At 40.1% G+C, this 22,645-nt stretch overlaps 1 long non-coding RNA gene across 5 annotated transcripts in view; it reads left to right on the top strand.

Annotated features, from left to right (window-relative positions):
* The window catches only part of LOC112132050 (uncharacterized), a 221,541-nt gene that overhangs the window by 123,652 nt on the left and 75,244 nt on the right, over window positions 1-22,645 (top strand). For 4 of the 5 annotated variants that reach the window (XR_010136191.1, XR_010136189.1, XR_010136188.1 and 1 more), the window contains one exon: window positions 5,510-5,574. The exons of the other annotated variant lie outside the window; for it this stretch is intronic. This is a non-coding gene — a long non-coding RNA (uncharacterized LOC112132050). The remainder of the gene's footprint in view (window positions 1-5,509; window positions 5,575-22,645) is intronic. 5 annotated transcript variants of the gene reach the window in all.

The following is a 22,645-nucleotide window of genomic DNA, read 5'->3' as shown; positions in this document are numbered from 1 at the left end:
ATTTTACTGAACATAATGTCTTCCAGGTTCATCCATGTTCTTGCAAATGACAGGATTTCCTTCTTTTTAAAGGCTGAGTGGTATTTCATTGTGTATATATACTACATTTTCTTTATCCATTCATCTGCACATAGACACTTAGGTTGATTCTATATATTGGCTTTTGTGAATAAGGCTACAATGAGCGTGGGAGTCCAGATATCTCTTTGACATACTGATTTCATTTCCTTTGGATATATACTCAGTAGTGGGAATGCTGGGTCATATGGTGGTTCACTTTTTATTTTGAGGAACCTCAATACTATTTTCTATAATGGCTCTACTAATTTACATTTCCAACAATAGTACCCAAGGATTCCCTTTTCTCCACATCATTACCAACACTTCTTATCTTTTATCTTTTTGATAATATCCATTCTAATGTGTGAGGTGATATCTTACTGTGGTTTTAATTTGCATTTATCTGATGTTGAACATTTTTAAATATACCTGTTGGCCATTTGTATATCTTCTTTTGGGAAATATCTATTCAGGTCCTTTGACCATTTGAAAATCAGGTTATTTGTGTTCTTACTATTGAGTTGAGTTCCTTTTATATTTTGAATATTAACCCTTTATGAGACATATGGTTTGTAAATATTTTCTCCTATTCCATAGATTGCCTCTTTACTCTGTTGACTGTTTCCTTTGCAATATAGAAGCTTTTTAATTTGATGTAATCTCACTTGTCTACATTTTCTTTTGTTATCTGTGCTTTTACAGGTCATATCCAAAAAGTCTTTGCCCAGACCAATGCCATTGAGCTTTTCTCTTATATTTTCTTCTAGTAGTTTTAGAATTTCAAGTCTTACATTTAAGTCTTTAATTCCTTTTGAGTTGAGTTTTATATATGGTGTGAGATAAGGGTCCAGTTTCATTCTTCTGCATGTTGATGTCCAGTTTTCTCAACACTATTTATTGAAAAGACTGTCCTTTCTCATTATGTGTTCTTGGCATCTTTGTCAAAGTCAATTGACTACAAAAATGTAGATTTATTTCTGGGCTCTCTATTTTGTTTCATTGGTCTATGTGTCTGTTTTTATGCCAATACCATGCTGTTTTGAGTTTTATAACTTTGCAGTCAATTTTGAAGTCAGGCAACATGATGCCTTCAGTGTTGTTTATTTTTCTCAAAATTTCTTTGACTATTCGGAATCTTTTATGGTTCCCTACAAATTTTAGGACCTTTTTTTTTCTATTTCTGGGAAAATGTCACTGGAATTTTGACAGGGATTGCACTGAATTTGTAGGTCACTTCAGATAGTATGGACATTTTAATAATGTCAGTTCTTCTAATCCATAAACATGGAATATCTTTCCATTTATTTTTGTCTTCTTCAATTTTTTTCATCAGTGCTTCATAAATTTCTGTGTGTATATCTTTCATCTCCTTGGTTAAATTCATTCCTAAGTATTTTGTATATTTTTGTAGCTATTATAAATGAGATTAAAATTTTTTGGAGAGTTTGTTGTTAGTATATAGAAATGTTAGTGATTTTTGTATTTGATTTAGTATCCTGCAACTTTGCTAAATTCATTTATTAGTTCTAACAGTTTTTTTGGTCAAGTCTTTAGGGCTGCAGTTTTCTTTGATAAGGTCACTAATATCTAGTGTTCTCCTAAAAGTGTAATGTTGTTTTTGGTTTACTATTTTGTTAGGAAGGGGCAGTCCCAGTAGTGCTTACTTTGGGTCAGGAAGCCAGTTTGAGGATTCTGCTATTACCTGGGTTTATCCATTCAAACTATAAATTAGGAAATGGGGGAAATAACCAGAAGTTGGATTCACAGAAACTCTGTACCCATCATGAGATGGACTTAGACTCAAACTCTCTATCACTGGATTCCCACAAATAAGGCCCTGTTCTGAGTAGGGGGAACAGTGATATTGTAGGTTCCCAGGGATTAGTACAAGTTCAAAGCCATGTTCAATAATTTGTGAAAGGTATAAATATTTCTCCTTCTCTAGTACACAGTTACCTTGGTGGATGGATGCTGGTCCTTTTGGGGAAGGGGTAGAGGAAGATTTTCATAGGTTCTTGTGATGTCCTTCCTCAAAAGTCCTCCCTTTCATTCACTGAATTGAGAGTGTGGGTATTGGGAGATAGGTCCTGACTCTCTAGTGATAATGGAAGTCCAGTGTAATGATTTAATTCTAGATTCACTAGGCCTAGAATTTTTTCAGTTATACAGGTCAGCTATGTCCTCTGCAGGCTGCTCATCTAGTTCATTTTTAGGCATACTGTGATCAATTAGCTACCACCAAAAGATCCCTGCAAGTCAAGTTATTTTGCTATTACAATAATCATAGCTACTAGGTTTCTGGCAGTTAAATACTGCTATTTGGTGTCTGCCCCTCTGGGAATCCATAAACTCCACTGAAAACAGAGAACTAATTCCGATAGCAGTATCTCCCATCTTCCTCTCCAGAGTACAGAATAAATTCACCAAAGCATTATTCAAGGATTCTTGTTCTCGCCCCATCAGTGTTTTTCTTGATGACTTGGAAAAGGCAGTGTTCTCTAGGCTTACTTTGGGTATATGTGAGATGTTGTATAAGATATACTTATTCCAACATTCTTATCACTATAAGCCTCTAGTCTTAGCATTTCAACTTCTTTCAGCAATAGGCCACAGTGGAGTCCAGGTTTCACTCAACCACCCAAGTTAACAATAAGCTCAAGCTATGTAGAATGAATCCAGAACCTCTGGTTAGTTTATCTTTGTCAATAATTTGTGCTATAAAATTATGTTTTTGGTAGAAATTCAATATATTCTGAGGTTTTTGCAAATATTAATTAGCAAAATCTTGCAATTCTTCTAGTGTATGAATCTTTTCCTTCTAGGTTTGAATTTTAAAATTGGCCTTTATGGGCATGTTGGAATCTGGAACTAGTTATAAATGTGGAGGAAATAAGAGGTCATAGGTGTAGGGTATGAATTCCTGTAGGAAGTAACTGTCTCAGGTGAGGTCATTGTAAGGCAAGCTTGTCCAACCCGTGACCTGCAGGCTGCATGCAGACCTGGATGGCTTTGATGAGTGTGGCACAACACAAATTTCTAAACTTTCTAAAAGTATTATGAGATTTTTTTGTGTGAATTTTTTTTTTTTTTTTTTGAGATGACGTCTAGCTCTGTCACCCAGGCTGGAGTGCAGTGGCATGATCTTGGCTCACTGCAACCTCCACCTCCCGGGTTCAAGAGATTCTCCTGCCTCAGCCTCCCGAGTAGCTGGGATTACAGGTGTGCACTACCACACTCAGCTAATTTTTGTATTTTTAGTAGAGACAGAGTTTCACTGTGTTGGCCAGGCTGGTCTCAAACTCCTGACCTCATGATCCACTTGCCTCGGCCTGGGATTACAAGCATGCTGGGATTACAAGCGTGAGCCACCATACCCGGCATTTTGTGATTTTTTTTTGAAAGCTTATCAGCTATCATTAGTGTTAGTGTATTTTATGTGTGGCCCAAGACAATGCCGCTTCTTCCATTGTGGCCCAGGGAAGCCAAAAGATTGGATGCCCCTGTTGTAAGATCTTTAACCAACATCTTCAGATTGGGGAGGAGGGGCTCCTTCTTTTGGTAAGGGAGGCATAATGGTGTTTGAGTGTGCTGAATAATCCAGTTCCTCCTAAATGCTTTCATTCCAATTCTTTTGGCCCATTCCTTCCCAGTCCCTTTCATGTGTGACATCTAGCGAGGACCATGAATTCAGCCTCTATTGAAATTCAGTAACTGGCCAGATTTGACTCTGCATTTGCTCTTTGGCCATGACAGCTGTTTGGCCATAAGAGATAAAAATTCTTTAAGAGGAGTCCTATAAACTCTAACAATCCCTTCCCTAACAATCCTTTGATTTGTGAGTTTAAATTCTTTGGCCTTTTACTTTTCCTTCTTTTTTTTGTTTGAGACAGGGTCTTGCTCTGTCACCCAGGCTGGAGTGTGATGGCACGATCTCAGCTCACTGTAACCTACACTTCCTGGACTCATGCCATCCTCCCACCTCACCCTCTTAGGTATTAATAGCTGGGACTACAGGTGTGGGCCACAGGGTTTTTCCATTTTGCCCAGACTGGTCTCAAACTCCCGGACTCAAGTGATCTGCCTGCCTCGGCCTCCCAAAGTGTTGGGATTACAGGCGTGAGCCACCGCGCCCGGCCGCCTTGTTCTTTTTTAAAGCTCACTGATGCTAATAAAGTCAGCTATCCTAACACATACTCCCTGTATTCCTTAGCCCCACATAGTGGCATATTGCAGCAATCCAAAGGGAAGCCAAACCTTGGCTTCAGAAGGCATTTTACTCCAAATGATCACAGGTAGTCATTTAAGAAGCTGTTTTACCACCTGGTATAATTACTAGTGTCCAATCACCTAATGGTACCCGAACACTCACTTCAAACCCAGCCAGGTCAGATAGCCAATCCAAGTTTTTCACGTTTTTGAAATCTGTTGTTTGCAATCATTTCTGGTATAGTTTTCTTAATTGGTCAGAGTTCCTTAATTGCAGCCAGTGAATTAACTCTTGTTACTTTAAGCATGAAGGAATTTATTAAGGGATAAATTATTAAAGAAACATTATGAAGGCTGAAGAAATAGACTCTGGGTGAACTTTCAGGAATAACCCCATTGTGCATTTCAACATTCTAAAATGGCTTTCCAAGGGAGTTACAGCATCTGCTATGATCAGGAGGCCAACACAGCTGCTAGTTCCAATCTGTGCTAGAAATGTGGGTGCCCCATGCCCTGCCTTTTCCCCATATTACTTCGTTCTGAATATGTCTAATATGGGTGCATCTGTTCCATGAAATCTCCATCACCTACTGGCACCTTAGCACAAGAAATGCTGGGAAGTACAGTTTTTAGAAATTTGTTTTTGAAAAGGCAAGATCAACAAAGTGGGAAACTTTCAAAATGTTAAGAAGGTGTTCAAGATATTTTTGGGCATCTGGTAAAAAGGCTAGAGAATAGAAAAGAGGAGAGCAATAGTAAGCTATTTCTTGGGTTGGGTGGTAGACCTACAAGTATTCATTACTTTCTAGTCTTTTATAATGAATGTACTTATTAGTCTGGGTTCTCCAGAGAAACAGAACCAATAAGATATATATTTATAAGGCCAGACGCAGTGGCTCATGTCTCTAATCCCAGCACTTTGGGAGGCTGAGGCGGGCGGATCACCTGAGGTTGGGAGTTCGAGACCAGCCTGACCGACATGGAGAAACCCCATCTCTACTAAGAAATACAAAATCAGCCGGGCGTGGTGGTGCATGCCTGTAAGCCCAGCTACTTGGGAAGCTGAGGCAGGAGAATTGCTTGAACCTGGGAGACGGAGGTTGTGGTGAGCCGAGATCGTGCCATTGTACTCCAGCCTGGGCAACAAGAGTGAAACTCCGTCTAAAAAAAAAAAAAAATTATCTATCTATCTATCTCTCTATATATATCCATCTATCTAATGAGAGATTTCATTTATTATCAGGAATTGGCTCATGTGACTATGGAGGCTGAGATGTCCCAAAAGCTGGATACCCAGGAGAAGCAAAGGTATAGTTACAGTTTATGTCTGAAGGCTGGCAAAGACCAGTGCTCCTGCTTGAAGATAGGTAAAAAGAAAGAATTCTTTCTTACACTCTCTTTAGTCTGTTCAAGCTTTCAGTGGACTGGATGAGGCCCACTCACACTGGGGCGAGGTGAATCTGCTTTACTCAGTGTACATACTCAGATGTTAATGCCATCCAGAAACACCCTCAACAGACACACCAAGAATATTTAACCAATTTTTAACCAAAATATTTAACCAAAGACACAGCAAGATATTTAACCAAATATCTGGGCACTCTGTGGACAATCAAGTTGACACATAGAATTAACCATCACAATATGTTACCTTCTCTTTAATATATATCAGCATACATTTCTTTGGTAAGAGATATTAAAAAGATTTTGGGGCAACTACAAATGACAGATGTCCACTACAAAATGTAATCCCTTTACTTAAGATGTTGATTTAGTTTAAGTGTAAATGCCTGTGGAAAGAGTAGTTCTTTAAGTTACTATTAGTCATTTGTACCTTGGTTTGAAGGAAGAATGAGTGGATTAGTAAATGGAGAGAGATAATTTAATCTAAATATTTGAGGAATAGGTGGTGGTGAGAGCACCACTTAGGAATAAAGGGAGGAAGAATGGAAGGTTGAGAGCTTTAAGACAGATTTTTGCTAGTTCACATTTTGATTGGAACAGCTCTAACTCCTAACACCTGCGTGAGATTGCTTCCTTTTTATTTTTTTCACTTTAAAGGCTATTGGAATTTTCAGATGCCTAATGGATTATTTCAGATTTGTCATGTATCTATCAATATTCCAATTTTCATTTTGAAATATACGTGACAGAACTCTGAGTTAAAACCCACTCTCCCAACCTGTCTCTGGTTATCTGGGCATTAGTTCACACAGATTGAAAGCACAAGTTGGGCTATCTACTTCATTATCTGCTGCTATTTATTTCAATCCTGGATTGAAGCCACCAGTGAGCAGAATTTGCATAGGGAACTTTATTCAAATCTAAAGTTTATGAATAATGCAGAACTCTCTGTGACTCATCAAAAGCAATGATAAACAAAATGCAAACAGTTGGCCACCCCCTCAGCAATCCAGACAGTGGTCCCACCCCTCACAAACTGTGAATGACAATATTTGAAGGTAGCAATGGAAATCAGTAGTGTTGGTTTATCTTTAGCATCACCCATATGTTTACTGGCACACGGTTAAGTCAGAAAAATGAGCACAAGCAAAGAGAAAAAGGTGTTCTGTCTACTAAGGTATTGAAAGTCAGTGGAAATGGAAAGACCATTCCTTATCCTAGTCCACAGAGTGTTCCTTCTGTGAACTTTTTCCAGTTAATAGATTGAAAACAACACCAGCTTTGTAGTTAGATAGTCCTGGGTTCAAATCCTGCATCTGCTACTCATGAGCTGTATATTGGGCAAGTTACCTATGTTTTCGTTTTTTTAGAAACTTAATGTCTTTTTTCTTTTTTAAAATAGTATAACAGCAAACCTTTACTTATTTTTCCCTTTTTATTGATACATAATATTTTACATATTTATGGAGTACATGTGATATTTTGTTACATATTAGAATGTGTAATGATCAAGTCAGTATTTGAGTGTCTATATATTGAGTATTTATCATTTCTATGTGTTGGGAACAATTCTAGTTCTCTCTTCTAGTTACTTTGAAATATACATTGTTGTTAACTATAATCACTCCGTTCTGCTGTTGACCAATAGAACGTATACCTTTTATCCAACTGTATGTTTGTACCCATTACCTACCTCTTTTCATTCCTTTCCCCACTCATTCACCTTTCTCAGCCTCTAGTGTCTATAAATCTCCTCTCTCTTTTTTTTTTTTTTTTTTGAGATGGAGTCTTTCTCTGTCGCCCAGGCTGGAGTGCAGTGGTGAGATCTTGGCTCGCTGCAACCTCTGCTTCCTGAGTTCAAATAATTCTCCTGCTGCAGCCTCCCGAGTAGCTGGGACTACAGGCGTGTGCCACCACATCTGGCTAATTTTTGTATTTTTGGTACAGGCGGGGTTTCACCATGTTGGCCAGGCTGATCTCGAACTCCTGACCTCAAGTGATCCACCTGCCTCAGCCTCCCAAAGTGCTGGGATTACATGCGTGAACCACTGTGCCCGGACTCTGTCATTCTACTCTCTACCTTTACAATATCAACTTTTTAAGCTCCCACATATGAATGAGAACATGCAGTATTTGTCTTTCTGTGCCTGGCTTGTTTCATTTAACACAATGACCTCTAGTTCCATCTGTGTTTTGGCAAATGACAGGATTTCATTCTTTTTATTGGCTAAATAGTATTCCATTTTGTAAATATACACCACATTTTCTTTTTTCATTCATCCTTTGATGAACACTTTGGTTGGTTCCATATTTTTGTAATTGTGAATAGTGCTGTGATAAACCTGTGAGTGCAGGCATTCCTTTGAAATTCTGATTTCTTTGCCTTTGCATAGATACCCAGTAGTAGGATTGCTGGGTCATATGGTAGTTCTATTTTAAATTTTTTTGTTAATGAGATGGGGTCTCTCTCTGTCTCCCAGGTTGGAGTGCAATGGCACAATCATGGCCCACTCCAGCCTTGACATCCTGGGCTCAAGGGATCCACCCTCCTCAGCCTCCCAAATAGCTGGGACTATAGGCAAGTGCCACCATGCCTGGATAATTTTTAAAAACTTTGTGTAGAGATGAGGTCTCACTATATTGCCCAGGCTGGTCTCAAACTCCTGTGCTCAAGCAATTCTCCTGCCTTGGCCCCCTCATGTTAAGATTACAGGTGTGAGCCACCACACCCAGCTATATTTCGTTTTTTGAGAACTCTCAATACTGTTTTCCATAGTGGTTGCATTATACTAGTTTACATCCCCATACAATGTATAAGAGTTCCCTTTTCTCCACATCCTCAGCAGCATAAGTTTGGTGGACTCTGGTCCTGGGCTTTTATGTTGTTGTTGGGGGACTTTTTATTACTTTTTCAATTTTGTTGCTTGTTATTGGTGTGTTCAGGTTTTCTATTTCTTCCTGGTTCAATCTAGGTAAGTTGTATGTATCTAAGAATTTATCTGTTTTTTCTCTGGGTTTTACAGTTTTTTTTTATTATTATTATTATACTTTAAGTTTTAGGGTACATGTGCACAATGTGCAGGTTAATTACATATGTATACGTGTGCCATGCTGGTGTGCTGCACCCATTAACTTGCCATTTAGCATTAGGTGTATCTCCTAATGCTATCCCTCCCCCTTTCCCCCACCCCACAACAGTCCCCAGAGTGTGATGTTCCCCTTCCTGTGTCCATGTGTTCTCATTGTTCAATTCCCATCTATGAGTGAGAACATGCGGTGTTTGGTTTTTTGTCCTTGCGATAGTTTACTGAGAATGATGATTTCCAATTTCATCCATGTCTCTACAAAGGACATGAACTCATCATTTTTTATGGCTGCATAGTATTCCATGGTGTATATGTGCCACATTTTCTTAATCCAGTCTATCATTGTTGGACATTTGGGTTGGTTCCAAGTCTTTGCTATTGTGAATAGTGCCACAATAAACATGCGTGTGCATGTGTCTTTATAGCAGCATGATTTATAGTCCTTTGGGTATATACCCAGTAATGGGATGGCTGGGTCAAATGGTATTTCTAGTTCTAGATCCCTGAGGAATCGCCATACTGACTTCCACAATGGTTGAACTAGTTCACAGTCCCACCAACAGTGTAAAAGTGTTCCTATTTCTCCACATCCCCTCCAGCACCTGTTGTTTCCTGACTTTTTAATGATCGCCATTCTAACTGGTGTGAGATGGTATCTCATTGTGGTTTTGATTTGCATTTCTCTGATGGCCAGTGATGATCAGCTTTTTTTCATGTGTCTTTTGGCTGCATAAATGTCTTCTTTTGAGAAGTGTCCGTTCATATCCTTCGCCCACTTGTTGATGGGGTTGTTAGTTTTTTTCTTGTAAATTTGTTTGAGTTCATTGTAGATTCTGGATATTAGCCCTTTGTCAGATGTGTAGGTTGCGAAAATTTTCTCCCAATTTGTAGGTTGCCTGTTCACTCTGATGGTAGTTTCTTTTGCTGTGCAGAAGCTCTTTAGTTTAATTAGATCCCATTTGTCAATTTTGGCTTTTGTTGCCATTGCTTTTAGTGTTTTAGACATGAAGTCCTTGCCCATGCCTATGTCCTGAATGGTAATGCCTAGGTTTTCTTCTAGGGTTTTTATGGTTTTAGTTCTAATGTTTAAGTCTTTAATCCATCTTGAATTAATTTTTGCATAAGGTGTAAGGAAGGGATCCAGTTTCAGCTTTCTACATATGGCTAGCCAGTTTTCCCAGCACCATTTATTAAATAGGGAATCCTTTCCCCATTGCTTGTTTTTCTCAGATTTGTCAAAGATCAGATAGTTGTAGATATGTGGCATTATTTCTGAGGGCTCTGTTCTCTTCCATTGATCTATATCTCTGTTTTGGTACCAGTACCATGCTGTTTTGGTTACTGTAGCCTAGAGTTTGAAGTCAGGTAGTGTGATGCCTCCAGCTTTGTTCTTTTGGCTTAGGATTGACTTGGTGATGCGGGCTCTTTTTTGGTTCCATATGAACTTTAAGGTAGTTTTTTCCAATTCTGTGAAGAAAGTCATTGGTAGCTTGATGGGGATGGCATTGAATCTATAAATTACCTTGGGCAGTATGGCCATTTTCACGATATTGATTCTTCCTACCCATGAGTATGGAATGTTCTTCCATTTGTTTGTATCCTCTTTTATTTCATTGAGCAGTGGTTTGTAGTTCTCCTTGAAGAGGTCCTTCACGTCCCTTGTAAGTTGGATTCCTAGGTATTTTATTCTCTTTGAAGCAATTGTGAATGGGAGTTCACTCACAATTTGGCTCTCTGTTTGTCTGTTATTGGTGTATAAGAATGCTTGTGATTTTTGTACATTGATTTTGTATCCTGAGACTTTGCTGAAGTTGCTTATCAGCTTAAGGAGATTTTGGGCTGAGACAATGGGGTTTTCTAGATATACAATCATGTCATCTGCAAACAGGGACAATTTGACTTCCTCTTTTCCTAATTGAATACCCTTTATTTCCTTCTCCTGCCTAATCGCCCTGGCCAGAACTTCCAACACTATGTTGAATAGGAGTGGTGAGAGAGGGCATCTCTGTCTTGTGCCAGTTTTCAAAGGGAATGCTTCCAGTTTTTGCCCATTCAGTATGATATTGGCTGTGGGTTTGTCATAGATAGCTCTTATTATTTTTAGATACATCCCATTAATACCTAATTTATTGAGAGTTTTTAGCATGAAGAGTTGTTGAATTTTGTCAAAGGCCTTTTCTGCATCTATTGAGATAATCATGTGGTTTTTGTCTTTGGTTCTGTTTATATGCTGGATTATATTTATTGATTTGCGTATATTGAACCAGCCTTGCATCCCAGGGATGAAGCCCACTTGATCATGGTGGATAAGCTTTTTGATGTGCTGCTGGATTCGGTTTGCTAGTATTTTATTGAGGATTTTTGCATCAATGTTCATCAGGGATATTGGTCTAAAATTCTCTTTTTTGGTTGTGTCTCTGCCCGGCTTTGGTATCAGGATGAAGCTGGCCTCATAAAATGAGATAGGGAGGATTCCCTCTTTTTCTATTGACTGGAATAGTTTCAGAAGGAATGGTACCAGTTCCTCCTTGTACCTCTGGTAGAATTCGGCTGTGAATCCATCTGGTCCTGGACTCTTTTTGGTTGGTAAGCTATTGATTATTGCCACAATTTCAGCTCCTGTTATTGGTCTATTCAGTGATTCAACTTCTTCCTGGTTTAGTCTTGGGAGAGTGTATGTGTCGAGGAATTCATCCATTTCTTCTAGATTTTCTAGTTTATTTGCGTAGAGGTGTTTGTAGTATTCTCTGATGGTAGTTTGTATTTCTGTGGGATTGGTGGTGATATCCCCTTTATCATTTTTTATTGTGTCTATTTGATTCTTCTCTCTTTTTTTCTTTATTAGTCTTGCTAGCAGTCTATCAATTTTGTTGATCCTTTCAAAAAATCAGCTCCTGGATTCATTAATTTTTTGAAGGGTTTTTTGTGTCTCTATTTCCTTCAGTTCTGCTCTGATTTTAGTTATTTCTTGTCTTCTGCTAGCTTTTGAATGTGTTTGCTCTTGCTTTTCTAGTTCTTTCAATTGTGATGTTAGGGTGTCAATTTTGGATCTTTCCTACTTTCTCTTGTGGGCATTTAGTGCTATAAATTTCCCTCTACACACTGCTTTGAATGTGTCCCAGAGATTCTGGTACGTTGTGTCTTTGTTCTCGCTGGTTTCAAAGAACATCTTTATTTCTGCCTTCATTTCGTTATGTACCCAGTAGTCATTCAGGAGCCGGTTGTTCAGTTTCCATGTAGTTGAGCGGTTTTGAGTGAGTTTCTTAATCCAGAGTTCTCGTTTGATTGCACTGTGATCTGAGAGACAGTTTGTTATAATTTCTGTTCTCTTACATTTTGCTGAGGAGAGCTTTACTTCCGACTATGTGGTCAATTTTGGAATAGCTGTGGTGTGGTGCTGAAAAAAATGTATATTCTGTTAATTTGGGGTGGTGAGTTCTGTAGATGTCTATTAGGTCCACTTGGTGCAGAGCTGAGTTCAATTCCTGGGTATCCTTTTTAACTTTCTGTCTCGTTGATCTGTCTAATGTTGACAGTGGGGTGTTAAAGTCTCCCATTATTATTGTGTGGGAGTCTAAGTCTCTTTGTAGGTCACTCAGGACTTGCTTTATGAATCTGAGTGCTCCTGTATTGGGTGCATATATATTTAGGATAGTTAGCTCTTCTTGTTGAACTGATCCCTTTACCATTATGTAATGGCCTTCTTTGTCTCTTTTGATCTTTGTTGATTTAAAGTCTGTTTTATCAGAGACTAGGATTGCAACCCCTGCCTTTTTTTGTTTTCCATTTGCTTGGTAGATCTTCCCCCATCCTTTTATTTTGAGCCTATGTGTGTCTCTGCACGTGAGATGGGTTTCCTGAATATAGCACACTGGTGGGTCTTGACCCTTTATCCAATTTGCCAGTCTGTGTCTTTTAATTGGAGCATTTAGTCCATTTACATTTAAAGTTAATATTGTTATGTGTGAATTTGATCCTGTCATTATGATGTTAGCTGGTTATTTTGCTCATTAGTTGATGCAGTTTCTTCCTAGTCTCGATGATCTTTACATTTTGGCATGATTTTGCAGCGGTTGGTACCAGTTGTGCCTTTCCATGTTTAGTGCTTCCTTCAGGAGCTCTTTTAGGGCAGGCCTGGTGGTGACAAAATCTCTCAGCATTTGCTTGTCTGTAAAGTATTTTATTTCTCCTTCACTTATGAAGCTTAGTTTGGCTGGATATGAAATTCTGGGTTGAAAATTCTTTTCTTTAAGAATGTTGAATATTGGCCCCCACTCTCTTCTGGCTTGTAGAGTTTCTGCCAAGAGATCCGCTGTTAGTCTGATGGGCTTCCCTTTGTGGGTAACCCGACCTTTCTCTCTGGCTGCCCTTAACATTTTTTCCTTCATTTCAACTTTGGTGAATCTGACAATTATGTGTCTTGGAGTTGCTCTTCTCGAGGAGTATCTTTGTGGTGTTCTCTGTATTTCCTGAATCTGAATGTTGGCCTGCCTTGCTAGATTGGGGAAGTTTTCCTGGATAGTATCCTGCAAAGTGTTTTCCAACTTAGTTCCATTCTCCCCGTCACTTTCAGGTACACCAATCAGACGTAGATTTGGTCTTTTCACATAGTCCCACATTTCTTGGAGGCTTTGTTCACTTCTTTTTATTCTTTTTTCTCTAAACTTCCCTTCTCACTTCATTTCATTCATTTCGTCTTCCATCACTGATACTTTCTTCCAGTTGGTCACATCGGCTCCTGAGGCTTCTGCATTTTTCACGTAGTTCTCGAGCCTTGGCTTTCAGCTCCATCAGCTCTTTTAAGCACTTCTCTGTATTGGTTATTCTAGTTATACATTCGTCTAAAGTTTTTTCAAAGTTTTCAACTTCTTTGCCTTTGGTTTGAATTTCCTCCTGTAGCTCGGAGTAGTTTGATCGTCTGAAGCCTTCTTCTCTCAACTCGTCAAAGTCATTCTCCATCCAGCTTTGTTCCGTTGCTGGTGAGGAACTGCGTTCCTTTGGAGGAGGAGAGGCACTCTGCTTTTTAGAGTTTCCAGTTTTTCTGCTCTGTTTTTCCCCCATCTTTGTTGTTTTATCTCATTTTAGTCTTTGATGATGGTGTTGTACAGATGGGTTTTTGGTGTGGATGTCCTTTCTGTTTGTTAGTTTTCCTTCTAACAGACAGGACCCTCAGCTGCAGGTCTGTTGGAGTTTGCTAGAGGTCCACTCCAGATCCTGTTTGCCTGGGTATCAGCAGGGGTGTCTGCAGAACCGCGGATTTATCTGCGAATGCTGCTGTGTGATTGTTCCTCTGGAAGTTTTGTCTCAGAGGAGTACCCGGCCATGTGAGGTGTCAGTCTTCCCCTACTGGGGGGTGCCTCCCAGTTAGGCTGCTCGGGGGTCAGGGGTCAGGGACCCACTTGAGGAGGCAGTCTGCCCGTTCTCAGATCTCCAGCTGCATGCTGGGAGAACCACTGCTCTCCTCAAAGCTGTCAGACAGGGACATTTAAGTCTGCAGATGTTACTGCTGTCTTTTTGTTTGTCTGTGCCCTGCCCCCAGAGGTGGAGCCTACAGAGGCAGGCAGGCCTCCTTGAGCTGTGGTGGGCTCCACCCAGTTGGAGCTTCCTGGCTGCTTTGTTTACCTAAGCGAGCCTGGGCAATGGCGGGCGCCCCTCTCCCAGCCCTGCTGCCGCCTTGCAGTTTGATCTCAGACTGCTATGCTAGCAATCAGCGAGACTCCATGGGTGTAGGACCCTCTGAGCCAGGTGCGGGATATAATCTCCTGGTGCGCCGATTCCTAAGCCCCTCGGAAAAGCACAGTATTCGGGTGGGAGTGGCCCGATTTTCCAGGTGCCGTCTGTCACCCCTTTCCTTGACCAGGAAAGGGAACTCCCTGACCCCTTGTGCTTCCCGCGTGAGGCAATGCCTCGCCCCTGCTTCAGCTGGCGCATGGTGCGCTGCCCCCACTGTCCTGCACCCACTGTCTGGCACTCCCTAGTGAGATGAAACCGGTACCTCAGATGGAAATGCAGAAATCACCCGTCTTCTGCATCCCTCAGGCTGGGAGCTGTAGACCAGAGCTGTTCCTATTCGGCCATCTTGGCTCCTCCCCCCCCTACAGTTTCTTAATGTATAGTTGTTTGTAATAGTCTCTAATGATTCTTTTTATTGCTTTAGTATCAGTTGTAAAGCCTTCTTTTTCATTTCTGATTTTATTTATTTGGGTCTTTCTTCTTTTCTTGGTTAGTTGAGCAAGCAGTGTATTGATTTTGTCTTTTCAGAACACCAACTTTGCATTTTATTAATTCTTTGTATTTTTTAAGTCACTGTTTAATTTCGTTCTCTGATCTTTGTTTCTTCATTTCTAGTATCTTTTTTTTTTTTTTTGAGATGGAGTCTTGCTCTGTTACCCAGGCTGGAGTGCAGTGGCGCGATCTTGGCTCACTGCAACCTGTGCCTCCAGGGTTCTAGTGATTCTCCTGCCTCAGCCTCCTGAGTAGCTGGGATTATAGGCATGCACCACCATGCCTGGCTAATTTTTGTATTTTTAGTAGAGACAGGGTGTCACCATGTTGGCCAGGCTGGTCTTGAACTCCTGACCTCAGGTGATCTGCCCGCCTTGGCCTCCCAAAGTGTTGGGAATACAGGTGTGAGCCACCGCACCTGGTCCATATCTAGTCATTTTGATTTTGATTTGTTCTTGCTTTTCTACTTCCTTGAGGTACATTGTTAGGTTGTCCATTTATAGTCTTCCTACTTTTTTGATGCAAGTGTTTATTGCTATGAAGTTCCCTGTTAGCAACGGTTTTCCTGTATCTCATAGATTTTGGTATGTTGTATTTCCATTTTTATTTGTTTCAAGAAATTTAAAATTTTCCTTCTTAATTTCTTCGTCAACCCAATGGTAGTTTAAGAGCGTGATGTTTTATTTCCGTGCATTTTTACAGTTTCCAACACTCCTTTTGTAATTGATTTCTAGTTTATTCCATTGCGTTCTGAGAAGATACTTGACATGGTTTTAATGTTAAAAAATTTGTGGAGATTTGCTTTGTTACCTAACATATGGTCAATCCTGGAGAATATTCCATGTACTAATGAGAAGAATGAGCATTTTGCAGCTGTTGAATAAAATGTTCTGTTAATGTCTGTTAGTTTCATTTGGCCTAAAGTGCAGTTTAAATCCAATGTTTTTTTGTTGATTTTCTGTTTAGATGATCTGGTCTAATGCTGGAAGTGGGGTGCTAATAGTCCCCAACTATTATTGTATTGGAGTCCATCTCTCCCTTTAGATCTAATTATATTTGCTTTATAGAGCTGAGTTCCACTGTTGGGGGCATATATATTTAGAATTGTTATATTCTTTTGCTGAATTGATCCTTTTATTATTATATAAAAAACTTCTTTGTCTCTTTCTATAGGTTTTTTTTTTTCACTCTGTCACCTCGACTGAAGTTCAGTGGCACAATCATGGCTTATTATAGCCTCCACCTTCTGGGTTTAAGTGATTGTCCCACCTTGGCCTCCCAAATAGCTAGGACTACAGGCGCACCCATGCCCAGATAATATTTTCTATTTTTTGTAGATATAGGGTTTTGCCGTATTGCCTATGCTGGTCTTGAACTCCTGGGCCCAAGCAATCCACCCTCCTCATCCTCCCAAAGTGTTGGGATTACAGGTGTGAGCCACTGTGGCTAGGCTTTTTGCAATTTTTGACTTAAAGTCTGTTTTATCTAACATAGGTTTAGCTACTCCTGTTCATTTTAAATTTCTGTTTGCATAGAATATCTTTTTCCATTTTGTCACTTTCAGTCTATATCTCTTTACAGGTGAAATGAGTTTCTTGTAGGCATCATATAGTTGGGTCATGAAAATTCATTAACCAGTCTATATATTTTAAGTGGGATATTTAATTTGTTTACATTCCGGATTATTATTGATAGGTGAGGGCTTACTCTTGTCATTCTGTTGTTTTCTGGTTGTTTTGTATATCTTGTCTTCCTCTCTCCTGTTATTGTTTATCATTGCAGTTTGGTAGTTTTTCGTAGTTGTAACATTTGAGTCCTTTCTTTTATTTATGTGTCTGCTCTACCAACAAGTTTTACATTTTTCTGTGTTTTAATGATGGTGGATATCATGCTTTTGCCTCAAGATGTAGAACTCCCTTAAGCATTTCTTGTAGGGCCAGTCTCTATGGGTGATGAATTCTCTCATTTATTTCTCCCTATATTTTTGAAAAGTAGCTTTGCTGAGTATAGTATTCTTGGTTGACAGGTCCCCCCAACCTCCTGCCCACTGCTTTCAGCACTTTGAATATATCATCCATACCATTTTCTGCTGTCCTGTAAGGTTTCTGTTGAGAAATCTGTTGTTACTCTGATGGATATTTCCTTATATGTGGCTTGATGCTTTTCTCTGGCTGTTTTTAGAATTCTCTTTGTCTATGACTTTTCATAGTTTGACTATAATATGCCTTGGAGAAGAATTTTTTGGGTTAAATTTATTTGGGAACCTTTGAACCTCTTGTATGCAGGTGTCCAGTTGTCTTGCAAGTCTTGAGTAGTTTTAGGCTATTATATCATTAAATAAGTTTTATATGTTTTTGCCTACTTCCTTTTCCGAAACTCCAAAAATTTGAATAGTTGGTTGCTTTCTGATTTCCTATTTGTAACATAGGCTTTCTTTCTTTCTTTCCTTCTTTCTTTCTTTCTTTAATCTGACTGAGCTATTTTTTAAAAGTTTCAGCTTGAGCTAGTCTATTGTCAAAGCTCTCAATTATATTTTTTATTTCATTCAATGAATTCTTCAGTTCCAGGGTTTTTGTGTGATTCATTTTTGTGATATCTATCTTTTTGTTGAATTTCTCTTCAGATTATGTATTATGTATTGTTTTTCTGATTTCTTTGTATTACTTGTCTGTATTCTCTTGTATCTCACTGAATTTCTTTAATATCATTATGTTAAATTATTTTTCAGATTTTTATGATTTGCTTTTTGTTGGATTCTGTTGCTGGAGAATTATTGTGTTTCTTTGGAAGTGTCATGTTTCTTTTTTATTTATTTATTTTTTTTTGGTCTTTACATTGATATCTGTGCATCTAGTGTAACGGTCGCTTCTTCCAATTTTATGGATTAGCTTCTGGAGGGAAAGACTTTTTTCTGTAGGTGTGTCTATAGTGTTGGGTTGGGTACAGTGTTTTGGCTTTGATTCTGGGTGGGTGCAGTAGTGTAGTCTTCATATGATTTGTCAGCTATAATCAGTGTCAATGATGTCTGTAAGTTGCACAGTAGCTTAGGCTATGGTTGTTAATGGAGGCTGTGGTGAGGTTTTGCTAGGGACAAGGATGCCAGGAGGGCTGGTCCTCAGGTACCAGTGATGGTGGTGGGCTGGGTGTGTTGGTCCTTGGGTTTCCAGGTAGTGTATGCAGGAACCAGTTGTAGTGGGTCCAGGCAAGCTGATTCTTGGGCCTTCCGGTGGCTTTCTTGGGTACCAGCAGTGGTATCAGTGGGTTCATTAGGTGATCAAGTCCTCAGGCCCCTAGGTTGTGTGTGTGGCATCAGCAGTGGCACTAGTGGTGCAAAGTTAACCCTTAGGCCCCCAAGCATCACATGTTGGTGCTAGCAGCATTGGCAGTGAGCTAAGCAGGCCCCAGGCCCCCAGGTGGCTCATATAGAAGGGTGCTGCTGCTGCTGCTGCTGGTGGTGGTGGCAGGCTGGGTAGGCCAGTCCCCCTCCAGGAGACATGTATGGGCAGTGGTGGCAGGTGGGGTGTGCTTGTCTTCAGGCTCCCTGATGGTGAACATGAATGTTGGTGGCAGCACAAAGGGCAGGGTGATCCCCAGATCCCCAGGCCCCTGGATGATGTGACTGGGCACTGACAGGAGTGGCAGTGGGCTGAACAGGCCTGTTTTTAGAGCTCCCAGTGGTGTGTGTGGGCACCACTGTGGTGGGCCATTTGGGCCCAGTAACTTGTCATCTTTCAACTTTGGTCTTTTTTTAATAAAAAGGCATAGTAGCATACTTATTTTTAACACTCAGTGTTCTTAGTTGTAAGCAATAGTACCTGACTGTGGCTGATTGAACAGATAAAGAGCTAATTAAAAAGATTATTGCCTGCACAAAGTAGTTGGGAGAGGCAGGCTTGAGGCTAAGCTTCTGGGGTCAAGGCCTGACACTATGCTGCAGAAGTGACCCAATAAAGAAGCTGATGACCTTGCTTTCCCTCAGAGCATGAAATGGCTGCTAGGACCTCAAACTCCACTGCAGCTCTGCCAGCGCTGATACTTCTGGACCAGGAACTGATCTTACAACAACTGGTTCCCCAGAAAACTAGATGAGTCTGTTACCACCCTTGTCAGCAAATGAGTCCCAGGCATCATGTCCTTCCTCTGGCTAATTATTTCTAATTAACTTCTAGGTTGGGTACATCTTAGTGGCAGATCCTGGGCTTCATGCCTGTGTTCGAACTACCAAGGTCTCTAGGGAAGCAAATTTTCTGACTTTACTCTGAGGACACAAAACTCACAAGATGGGAAATTCCCCAAATATAGTAAGATGCACAAAAGGTGTGAGGCAGCCAGAAAATATATGTTATCTCTCCAAGAATTGTAAAGACTAAGTGTTATGTCAAGTGTTTGGCATGCCTATGAGTTCAATATTTTTTTATTTCCTTTTCTTTTTTTCTTTATCAGAAATATCCGTTTTATCATCAGGTTAACCCCCCAGCCTGGCTTTTGCTTAGGTAGGATTTATAAATAGTGTGGAATAGAGCCTTTCACCCAGGATGAGGACACATGGAAGGGTCTCCACTTTGTACTGCCAATCCCTGGATGGACCTGACCTGTTGGCTTCTGACCCTAGTCCACCCTAACCCATGAAACCTGTTCATTCCTTCCTGTAATATTTGACCTTTTGATTCCTACACTGTTGGCTTGCTCATGACCACAGCAACCCACTGACACCCCCCTTTCCATTTTGTCTTAATCTCTTGGCTCTTAGACTTTTAGTTTATAATGAAACCTGATAGCTGTTTGATTCTTTCCTAGCTCTGACTTATGGACAGCGTACACAGCATTCTCTTATTTTGCATAATTATTGAAGGAGAACTACTAAGAAACATTTGGTTGTATCTATTTCTTTTTCTTTTTAGATTTATAAAATAAATTTTCTATCTGTAATGAAAGTGAAGTGAAGAAGGTCTGAAGAGGAGATAAAAAAAGACAAAGGGAACAGTTACCAAGTGGTTTCCCTATTACTTACCCCAGTGTTCTACTCCTCTTCCTAAGAAATATTCATTAAGACTTTATATAGAAAGGGAAAAATCCCCCAAACCAAAGCCAAAACAAAACTTTATTGAGGCAGTAAGTGTCTTTCTTACTGACATTTTTTTCCCCCAAACTCTTTTAAGACAGCTTCTGCTTTCTCTTTCATGAAAACTACACTCACTAAGTTGCCAAAATTTCTTTCCAACTTAAACAAAAGGGAGCATTCTCAACATTATCAGCCTGGTATCTAACTGCTGGGACTCTGGACTGAGTGAATGCCATGAGGTGCTGGGGAGAAAGCAGAATGATCATGTTCTGCCATCATGGCTCAGGGAGCCAGGAATGATCTGTCCATGATTATTTGTTCAAATTGTCCTAATATCTCTCAGCTTCACTTGGCAATCTGGGAAATGTTCTACTCAGTTGGCTGGAAATGTCTTCGGAATTCTTTAGGCCTGTCTGTATCCTGGAACATGTGAGTTAGAAAAGTATACACAAATAGATATGAAAGATGGTTCTTGTTCAGAGTTGTTTTTTTTTTAGTGCAGTGACTGACTCTCGGGTTAATGGCAATTGAAGCAATGTCCTATTTTATATCATGGATCTCCTAGAGAGAGCCAGGAAGTTCCACCAGAAAATGTTGCAAAGAGTCACCAGACTTTTCTTGCTCAACTGAATGTCTCAAAATAAGACATTATTAGAAAAAGCTGGAGGACATCAGATCAAAACAACTATCACATCTTTAAGAAATGTAACTTTGAGTGTGGCCCCATCCATTTGCAACAGTGGGAGAACGCGACCTAGATTCGGGCCACTTTGAATCCTACCTCTCCTACTTTTAGAAGAGCATTTTGGATGAGATATTGGTTCCACTATTATATAATTTCTTTGTTTTACAAAAGCAAAGGGCACAGTTAAAGTACAAATATATTATACCAGCATCCCTTTCTAGCATCTACATTAACTAAGATTCATTAGCTTCTCGGCCATAAAGGTCCTGAAAGAATGGGACAGAGAGTGGTAATTCTGCAGAGGGAACAGTTGGGAAATGCCTAGAGTATAATACCATGGAAATGGCAATTCTAGTTGGGGTGCTCAGGTTGTGGTCTCCTGTTGACCATGGGACAGCAGGAGGTCACTGGCATAGGAAAAATCATGCCAGGGTACTCAAAGGGAAATGGAAGTAAGCTCTCAGGCAGACTTCATCTATGGTTAAATTTTGCCTACACTTGGCCCTGCTGAGCATACTTAGGTAAGCAGCAGGGGAAGCAGCAGTGGCAGATCAGAAAAAGTATTCTGTGGATGGGAATGGGAATGAACAGCCAGCATATTCCTAGCTAGTTGATTTCATGCTGAAGGTATCCATGTTCACAGCCCTGTTGAGGAAGGAGATCCCAGACTTGCTGCCAAGTTTCATCATAAGGCAGTATGGACCTTATTCTTTCAGGTTCAGTGGTTTTGGCCCAGCTGCAGGAATAACTTGTGCATGGATTGGCAATAGAAACAACTGGAAAGCTACTGGATAAGGACCAGGTGGATGGCAACCTCTCTGCCCATTTAATATGTGTCTGGTTGTTGGAGGGTTGGCCTGGTTAATTCTGGCAAATCTGTCTGTGGGGCTTCTAAACCCAGCTTCTGGGAGCTCAAGGAACCTGCCTGTTCGCCTTGCCCTGGGTCTGTTACAGGTTTTATTTATTTATTTATTTACTTACTTACTTATTTTGAGACAGGTTATGAGACTGGCTAATTTTTGTATTTTTGGTAGAGATAGGGTTTCCTTATGTTTCCCAGGCTGGTCTTGAACTCCTGGGCTTAAGCAATCCACCTGCCTCGGCCTCTCAAAGTGGTGGGATTACAGGCATGAGCCATTGCTCCTGGCCGGTTACAGGTTTTAAGAACAAGTTCTAAGAACAGTCTAAGATTTTTTGGAACTTCAGTGCTGTGTTGAGAGCATAGGTGAAATATTTCTGTTAATACACTGTCATAAAATAGACTGGAAAAACAGGAATGAGCTCTTTTATTCACCAGGTTCAGGAGGAGACACAGGTCCTGAGAAGGGCTGTGATTTTCCCAAGATAACCTGAAAAAGTTTTCCATAGAAGTGGAAACTTCCAAAAAGGAATGAAAAATTAACTATGGGCATGGTTATTACCTCTCATCATCAGGCAGAGTTTGCGCAGTAAACTATTGTCATTAAAAAGGGAACAAATATCTTCCACATGCTTCAGAGTTTAACCCAATGAACAAAGACCATATTGCTAAGACACAATTTTACATAAATTCTGGCAGAAAGGCATTTTTTTCCAGTTTAATGCAGCCCTGGATTTCATGGAAATAAAGTTTTGTTTGGGAGGGATAGTGATAGCTATTTATGCACAGCTAATTCTTGGGCCCTGAAATATAGCTCTGTACTTCCTGTCTTTCTAGGCTGACCATGACTCACTGAATAAGAATCCTTCAATTATTTTGAAAACAGCTGGCTAACTGCAATTTTTCTTCTGTCCTTCCATTTCTACCATTCGTCAGTGTCACTTTCAGGCTTGAAACTGGCTTCTCTACTAGCGTCTCTCTTTCCGGGCAGTGCTTGGAGGTACAGCCACAGGGCATGTCCTTGCCCTGTAATGGTGCAGTTGTTCCTCCCCACGTTG

Source organism: Pongo abelii, chromosome 12 (genome assembly GCF_028885655.2).
Source record: "Pongo abelii isolate AG06213 chromosome 12, NHGRI_mPonAbe1-v2.0_pri, whole genome shotgun sequence".
Lineage (NCBI taxonomy): Eukaryota > Metazoa > Chordata > Mammalia > Primates > Hominidae > Pongo > Pongo abelii.
This window is presented reverse-complemented; position numbering and strand designations above follow the sequence as displayed.